Below are 9434 nucleotides of genomic sequence, written 5' to 3'. Positions count from 1 at the left end.
CTCCCCACCCCAGCTCACCTCTGCTACGCCCCCTCCCCGAGCACGCCGTCGCTGCTCCACTTCTCCTGCCTCCCAGGCTTGTGGCGCCAATCAGCTGTTTGGCGCCACAAGCCTGGGAGGGGAGGAGAATTAGAGCGGGGGCGGCATGCTCGGGGAGGAGGCGGAGCAGAGGTGAGCTGGGGTGGGGAGCTGCTGCACGGCTCCCCGGTGGGGGGGAGCTGCCACGGGAGGGGTGCCTCAGGGCAGAGGTGGGGAGCGCCTCAGGGTGGAGGGGGGGCGGGGAGCTGCGGCAGGGCTGGGGGAGGCGCAAGGTGGAAGTTTCGCGCCCTAAGCGAAACACACACACTGTATTTTTGGAAAAAAACATAAAACTAAGTTCAGGTCAATACTGTAACTAGCACTAACTCCTTGTGGAAGAAAGAGCAATGCACAGCTGTGTAGGGAAACCAGCAAGAAGCACAGTAGTGTTTAAGGAAGAGGTGAGACATTACAATTGCTAAAGATTTCTACTTAACTGCTTTAACTGTGTAACTCAACACCAACTAAACAGGACCCCATAACATCTTGGTTATAGTATATATAAGCTTCTCAACCTATATCTTTCTATGTAACTCAGTTATCTGTATTTAACCAGTGTCCTTAATAAACATTTCTTAACAATACAACTACAATCATAAGCACTTCCCTAATTTTCATGGAACTGTATGAATTCACTTTAGAGAACAGCTACTGCAAATCAGATGTTATATTAACATCTATAATTGAACACACATTTGTGTCACTCCGATCAATAGTGACAACTTTTATCCTAAAGAAAAAACTTTCTTTCAGCCTACTTTACTTTTTTTGTGGAGGCTGCAGAGATACAATCTAGCTATAATCTCGGTAAGGAGCACAAGACATAGCTGCTTTTTGCCCTTGTGTTCCCCAAAGACAGGCTAAATAGATGGCCCTTGCAGCAAGCTATGTAGGTCAACAAATTCAGATAATTTCGGACCAAGGAAGTAGGCTCCAATGATAAAGTCGCCTCATGGAAGATGTTCTGCAGGAACCTCTTTCTCTTTTATGCAGAGGGGACTCCATCTTGAGTGTCTTCACGAGCCTTACTTGCACTACTAGTATGGAGAGACAGGCAGTCTCTAAAAACACAAATCCCTAGAGAATATTTTTGAGAAACACATCAACCTTGATTTTAAAATTGTCAGGGATGGAGAATCAACCACAACCCTTGGTAAATCGTTCCAATGCTTAATTATTCTCACCATTAAGATTACACATTATTTCCTGTCTTAATTTGTCTAGCTTCCATTTCTAGCCATTGGATCATGTTATACCTTTTTGTACTAGATTGAAGTACAATCCCCCTGTAGGTGCTTAAAGATTGTAATCAAGTCACCCCTAAACCTTCTCTTTGCTAAGCTAAGTAGATTGAACTGTTTGAGTCTATCACTATAAAGCAATTTTTCTAATCCTTTAATAATTTCTGTGGCTCTTCTTCTAACCCTCTCCAATTTATCAACAGCCTTCTTGAATTGTGGGCACCAGAACTGGGCATATATTCCAGAAGCAGTTGCCCCAGTGTCAAATATAGAGGTAAATTAATCTCTCTACTTCTGCTTGAGATTCCCCTGTTTATGCATCACAGGATTGCATTGGCCCTTTTGGCCACAGTGTCAAAATGTTAATGTTCAGCTGATTATCCATCATGACCCTCAAATCTTTTTCACAGTCACTTCTTCCCATGGTAGTGTCCCTGATCCTGGAAGTATGGCCTACAGCAGGGATCGGCAACCTTTGGCACGCAGCCCCTCAGGGAAATCCGCTGGAAGACCGGGATAGTTTGTTTACCCGCAGTGTCCGCAGGTTCGGCCGATCACAGCTCCCACAGGCTGCAGTTCACTGTTCCAGGCCCATGGGGGTTGGGGAAGCAGCGGCCAGCACATCCCTCAGGCCGTGCCATTTCCCAGAGCCCCCATTGGCCTGGAATGGCGAACCGTGGCCAGTGGGAGCTGCGATTGGCCAAACCTGCAGACGCTGCAGGTAAACAAACCGTCCTGGCCTGCCAGTGGATTTCCCTGACAGGCGGCATACCAAAGGTTGCCAATCCTTGGCTTACAGTCTTTGTTCCTAGATGTATATATCTTCATTTAGCATTTTAAAAAATTATAAAGCCATATGTGTGTGTTTAATCTTAGCCTGAATATCTGGCTGGTACTATGAGACAGGTGAGCCTTTAAGCTAATTTTTTTATTAAGCAGGGGATTTATTTCCACCTTGTGGTTCAGGTATTCTATTTACCACAAATCCACTGCTATAGTGGGTCATCATCAGGGCCACGGCTTATTCAAAATATAAGCATAGGGCTGGGATCCTCTAAGGCCAATGCTGGATAGCGTCATGCTGAATTTTAACATGAAGTACAGTTTGAGGGACCCAAATAGCTATACTAATAATAGGTTCTGTACTAATCCAAGCTCACTTTATGTGTAGTCTTGTTGTGAGCCATATAGCTGATTTTATTGAATTATGTTGCAAAACAATTCAAATCTGCCTTTTGATATATGCTGTACTGGTATAATTTTGTTTAAGGAGACAAACAGCCTTATGGACAAAGATTCTGGCAATATTTCAGCTATCAACGCAACCTGGAAATACTGCAACTGTTGATATGATCGGATAACTACTGATCACTCAGTTGTGATTTTAATGCCTTTGTTTCAGTCCAAGTCTAGAGTCGACATTTCAGATCTTATAATTCAGAATGTGCTTTATCTGTCTTAATGAATTCATCACCTTTGCAACTGTCCTTTTGCTTATCGTGAGTATGCCTAGTCCCCTTTCAGTCCTCTCTTTTTTAATATATGGGGTTAAACTTTGGCTTTAATGTCAGTGGGATTGGCTTGGGGGTAATTAAGAGAAGAATGTAGCCCATAAAAATTAAATAATATCATAGGTCAGGGATCGGCAACCTTTGGCAAGTGGCCCATCAGGGAAATCCGCTGGCGGGCCGGGACGGTTTGTTTATCTGCAGCGTCTGCAGGTTCGGCCGATCGCAGCTCCCACTGGCTGCGGTTCGCTGTTCCAGGCCAATGGGGGCTGCGGGAAGCGGCGTGGGCCAAGGGATGTGCTGGCCGCCGCTTCCCTCAGCCCCCATTAACCTGCAGCGGTGAACTGCGGCCAGTGGGAGCTGCAATCGGCCAAACCTGTGGATGCTGCAGGTAAACAAACCGTCCCGGCCTGCCAGCGGATTTCCATGATGGGCTGCATGCCAAAGGTTGCTGATCCCTGTCATAGGTATTTATCTCTTATCATACATATCTAAAACCACAAGTAAAATATAACATCTTAAACAAGAAAACAAAACAAACACGCAACATGAAATGCACCTTGAAGTAGAATGACATAATGATTACACCCTATCCAATCACATTTTCACTCACTTACAAGGAACACTAAAGGAACAGTATTTCCTTGTTTTCACATGTTTGATATATATTACATTAACACAACTGGAATTAAATTTTAGACAATGCAAGAGCCGCATTTAAAAAGGGGAAGAGTCCATATACATTTCAGTTGTCAAGAAGCCTTTTTGGTAATTTTAATCATCTTCCTGCCAAATTGAGGTTGCTCATGATATACAAAGCTTCCCATATGAAAGCAGGAATCCTGTACACTATTCCTAATGCAATTCCAGCTTGCTTCAAAAGCACATTTTTTTGAGCAGGTAAAGCAACTGCAGGGGTTCGGAGGATGTCATAATAAGTCTGTATCCATAACAGGTGTGATTCTGTTTTCACCAGTATAGTCCACTGATGTCAGTGGAGTTAAATTAGTGGAAATGCAGAGATATTTATCCAACAGTGGCATTGTGAGCATAAAGAAAGGATGGAAATACGAGAGACTCAGAGAGAGCAGCTGGTAGAGGTGATGAAATATTTGGGGAGGGGAAGGGGGACAGGGAACAGATGGACAAGAAAACAGCCAGAATAGCTGCCTGTGTGAAAGTGAGCCGTAAAGGGTTGGAGGAGCATACAAGAGTATCCACAATAATTAACAATGTATCATATCAGAAAGAGGTTGGAATTCAGAAAAGAAGACAAAGCCAAGGCTTTTTAAAATGAAGGCTAAGGTAAATCCCTGGTCATATTCCTGATATATGAGAATACACGAAAAAAAGAAAACAAATATATATAATACACAGATTGTAAATAGTTAAATTGACATTTAATTACTGCAGTCTAGAAAACAAAAGAGCCAGAGCCAGAATTTACTAATGATTACACTAAGTAATTAAGAATAAATTTTAAGTCATATAAGCTTGAAGGTTATGCAACACATTTTAATATCAAAGCAGATCATGTTTCTACAGAGCATACACAAATCCCCATATTTAGAGTTGGATTAGGTCTATAAAATATATGTAGATGTCTCTAAAAATTACCATAATTTTTTACTGGTGTACTTGTCTTTTTAGAGTACTTTCACTGTCTGAATACAAGCACAGATGTTCATTTTGCATAATCCTTGAAATATCTGTGCATAGTGAAGTAGTGTTGAACCTGAGCATTGTTGATTCTATGCCAGACAAATTTTAAATGTTTTGATTAGTTCCACCATATAAATTTACCAACATAGAATTTATGTCATCAAGTATTCTCATTGCAGGGAAGACCATATTGCATAATATGCAACAGCAACGTTTAAACAATGACACTAGAACCACTGCCTAGCACTCAGACTTCAATTAAAAAAGAAAAAAAAAGTTATGCAGATACTGCTGTTTTTGCTCATTTACTATTTAGGCAAAATAAATAGAATTAACCTATTTTTACTCCTGCAATGATAAAATTATACCATCCTGATATATAAATATACTTATAATGGGCTTGCAATGACTGATTAAACATTTTCAGCTATTATAAACGTCTCCATCTTAATGAACAAAATAAACAGCTAGTTCTACAGTTTACTTACTAGAAAGTCATGTCTTAACATAAAGTCTATGTACTCTATGTACGGCAAAAGTCTAGCTTACAGAGAAAAATTCAGATTCATAAGGTTAAGTCCTGGACCTAATAAAGTCTATGGAAGTTTTGCCATTGACTTTAATAAGAATAGGATATAGTACATTTTCAGGCCAGAAGGGACTGTTATGATAATCTAGTCTGATTTCCAGCATAACATGGCCATAAAATTTTACCAGTGATTCCTGCATAAAGCCCGTAAATTCTAGCTGAGATCAAGCATATCTTTTAGAAAGACGACCAGTCTTAAATTTCTTTAAGAAAGCTCAGAATAAGTATATTTTGGACAGTGCTTCACATTGTCAAAGCAGAAGTTGCTTCACTGCTTCAACTATTGGAACATTAGTTGCACAGTGTGGTTTGTTTATCTTTATATTACACTATAGTGACTATAATTACACTATGGTTATGATTAATTATTAATTGCACAAGGGTTAAGATAATGGAGCAAATAATTAAACAATCACTTTTTAAACACCTAGAAGATAATAGATTATAAGTAACAGACAGCATGGATTTGTCAAGAACAAATCATGTCAAACCAACCTCCTAGCTTTCTTTGACAGGGTAACAAGTCTTGTGGATAGGAGGGGAGTGGTAGATGCAGCATAGCTTGACTTCAGTAAGACTTTGGATACTGTCTTGCATGACTTTCTCATAAAAAGAATTAGGGAAACACAACCTAGATAGAGGTACTATAAGATGGGTGCATAACTGGTTGGAAAACTGTTCCCAGAGAGTAGTTATCAGTGGTTCACAGTCATGCTGGAAGGGCATTATGAGTGGGGTCCCATAGGGTTCAGTTCTGGGTCCGGTTCTGATTTAGAAAATGGCATAGAGATGTAATGGGCAGCCTGTGACCCACCGGCCGCACGGAGCCCATCAGGGTAATCTGATGACAGGCCGCCAGACAGTTTGTTTACATTTGCATGACCGCCCAGAGCTCCCAGTGACTGCGGCTCGCTGTTCCCGGCCAATGGGAGCTGCAAAAGTGATGCAGGCTGCAGGGATGTGCTGGCTGCTGCTTCCCACAGCTCCCATTGGCTGGTAACGGTAAACCGCAGCTATTGGGAGCTGCAGGCAGCCATGCAAATGTAAACAAACTGTCTGGCAGCCTGCTAGCAGATTACCCTGATGAGACATGTGCGGCCCGTGGGCCGCAGGTTGCCCACCATTGGTATAGAGAATACACTTATAAAGTTTGTTGATGATTCCAAATTTAGAGGGGTTCCAAGTGCTTTGCAGGATAGGATTAAAATTCAAAATAATCTGGAGAAACTGGAGAAATGGTCTGAAGTAAATAGGATGAAATTCAATAAGGACAAATGTAAAGGAAGGAACAATCAGTTGCTCAAATAGAAAATGGGAAATGACCACTTAGGAAGGAATACTGCAGAAAAGGATCTGGGGGTCATAGTGGAAAACAAGCTAAATATGAGTCAACAGTGTAAGACTGTTGCAAAAAAACCCCAAAAATGTCAATATGGGATGTATTAGCAAGAGTGTTATAAGCAGAACATGAGAAGTAATTCTTCTGCTCTACTACAAGCTTATTAGGCCTCAACTAGATTATTGTGTCTAGTTCTGAGCACCACATTTCAGGAGAGATGTGCACAAATTGGAGAAAGTTCAGAGAAGAGCAAAAAAAAAAATATGAAAACATGATCTATGAGGAAAGATTGAAAAAAATTGGGTTTGTTTAGTCTGGAGAAGAGAAGACTTAGAGCTGATCTACTACACAGTTGGGTCAACATAAGGCAGTTTATGTCAACCTAATTATGTCAGTGTCTACACTACATCCTTCCTTCCATCCATCTATGTAAGTGCCCTACAATACCGACATAATAATTCCACTTCCAGGAGAGGCGTAAGGTTTATGTCGATGTAGTTAGATGACACAGTGTAGACACTGTGTAGACACTGTATCCCTTACATTGGCTGTGTTTAGGTTGACTTAGGTTTGTAGTGTAGACATACCATGAGAGGGGACATGATAACAGTTTTCAAGTACATAAAAGGTTGTTACAAGGAGGAGGGAGAAAAAAATGTTCTCCTTAACCTCTGAGGATAGTACAAGAAGCAATGGGCTTAAATAGCTGCAAGGGCGGTTTAGGTTGGATATTAGAAACATCATCATGTCACGGTAGTTAAGTACTGGAATAAATTGCCTAGGGAGGCTGTGGAATCTCCATTATTGGAGATTTTGAGGAGCAGGTTAGACAAACACCTGTCAGGGATGTTCTAGATAATACTTAGTCTGGCCACGAATGCAGGGGACTGGATTAGATGACCTCTCGAGGTCCTTTCCAGTCCTATGATTCTATGATTTTGGTAACAAAAGCTATCACTAATTGATATAGCTGGAAGGGTAGCTGCATGACCTAGGGTAATTACAGTATAAATACAATGTACAGTACAATAATATTCCGATTAAAATACATTAAGTATAAAACTAACAGAGTAATAATAATTAATCAGTCATGAAAGCAACCTTACTGTTGTATTAATTATCAGTGAATAGTTATTTAAAAAAATAATCACAGAGAAATTAGCCACTGTATTATAAAGCATAATTAGTTTATTCAAACTGCGTCAGCCAAATATTTTAACCAGTCAGGTATATGCTAAACCAGAAATGAAGCAAATAGAAGTGGACTGCTCCTCTGCAGAGACCTTTTTGGACCTCTTATCTGCCTGCTCACCCACCTTTTTAATCAGTAGTTTTGGCACCTAGGTATCAGAAAGGAAGAGCATTTCCCCACAATTAATTGCTTGGATCTCCGAGGAGGACATTTCATCCTTATTCAATTATTCTCAAAAATTTTTATGACAAATTAATTAATTAATTACAATAAAAGCTTTGGTATCCGGCATGTTGGGGTAATGGAGGGGTATCGGTAAGTAAAAAAATCCAGTTAACTAAGAGGGAAGGAGTTTGGGTGTGGGAGGGAGCTCAGGGCTAGGGCGCAGGAGGGGTTGCGGGGCACAGGCTCTGGGAGGGAGTTTGGATATGGGAGGGGGCTCATGGTTCCCAGACAATGGGAGCTGCAGAGTCAGCGCTCGGGGCGGGGCGGGGGCTATGCGCAGAGCTGCCTAGCCACATGTCTGCCCGCAGGTGCCGCCCCCCTGCAGCTCCCATTGGCTGCGGTTTACAGCCAATTGGAGCAGTGGAGCCTGTGCTCGGGACAGGGTAGGGGCAGAGCTGCTTAGCCACGCCTCTGCCTAGGTAGAGCAGGGACATGTTGCCGATCACGGGGAGCCGCCCAAGGTGAGCGCCACCTGGATCTAGCACCCCACACTCCCTCCCACACCCCAACCTCCAGCCCCAAGCCCCCTCCCGCACTCCGAACCCCTCGTGGCCATTCCTTCGCCTAGGAGCAGCAGGGACATGTCACCGCTTCCAGGGAGCTATGTGGAGCCAGGTAGGGAGCTTGCTGGCCCTGCACCAACCGGACTATAAACTGGACTTTCAACGAAGATCACAAATGTCGGTTTATAGAGCTTTCTGGCTAGTAAAGTGCCGGATAACACCACTTTTATTGTATTATGAATAAGCACTCTTCTCCTTTGTCGGAACACAGGGTTGAAGTAAGAGGAGAAACAAGCAATAGCTCCTTTTCACGAATCCACTAATTTACTTTACTCAATCCCTTGCATACATTAGAAGGTCAGCCACAATGCTTCTCACTGACCTCTCACCCCTACCTTTTCTCCAAGAGATTCTGTATCATCTTTCTAAATGCAAGTGCAAAAGGGTAGGTATTTACTCACCACCATCCATAGCATCTTGCTTTTAAGCCACTCAATCTACACCAGGAGCTGTTTCACTATAATTTCTTTAATTCTTATGACTGCCTTAATTTTTAAACAGTGGATTCAGGATTTTTTCTTAAATTGTCATATATATTCTATCAGCTAAAGAGGAGTGTCCATTTTATTTAACGGAGAGTACAACGATACAGTTTGAAATTGATTCCCACGGGTGTTTTGTATTTGGAATTGTTAGAGGATCCAATCACACTGAGAATCAAGGGCTCTTTTGTAGTTGGATGTGCAGCTACCACAGTTTATATCAGCTATGAGGGAGGAACTAGAGTTTCAAAGACTAATTTCCACTTTTCTCTCTACTAGTGAATTTTTGGCGCTGCCATTTGCTGCACTTATGCTTACATTTCAGGTTGAAATTGCTATATCAATACAATATCCCCTGTCACGGGGTACCCCTTCACCTAATCTGTTCTTGTGATCGCATAGCCACAAACACATGCAGACTATCTCCCTTCCACCATGTGTGCTTTTAATCTTCAGTTGCAAGGCATAACAGAATGAACCACTGGTTTACTGCAGGAGGAGAGTTAAGTTTCATACTGCTCTCTCTCCTCCCCCAGGGGCTCACCCTGTGAGTGC

Source organism: Terrapene carolina, unplaced genomic scaffold (assembly GCF_002925995.2).
Source record: "Terrapene carolina triunguis isolate 2854851 unplaced genomic scaffold, T_m_triunguis-2.0 Scaffold21, whole genome shotgun sequence".
In the NCBI taxonomy this organism is placed as follows: Eukaryota; Metazoa; Chordata; order Testudines; family Emydidae; genus Terrapene; species Terrapene triunguis.
This window is presented reverse-complemented; position numbering follows the sequence as displayed.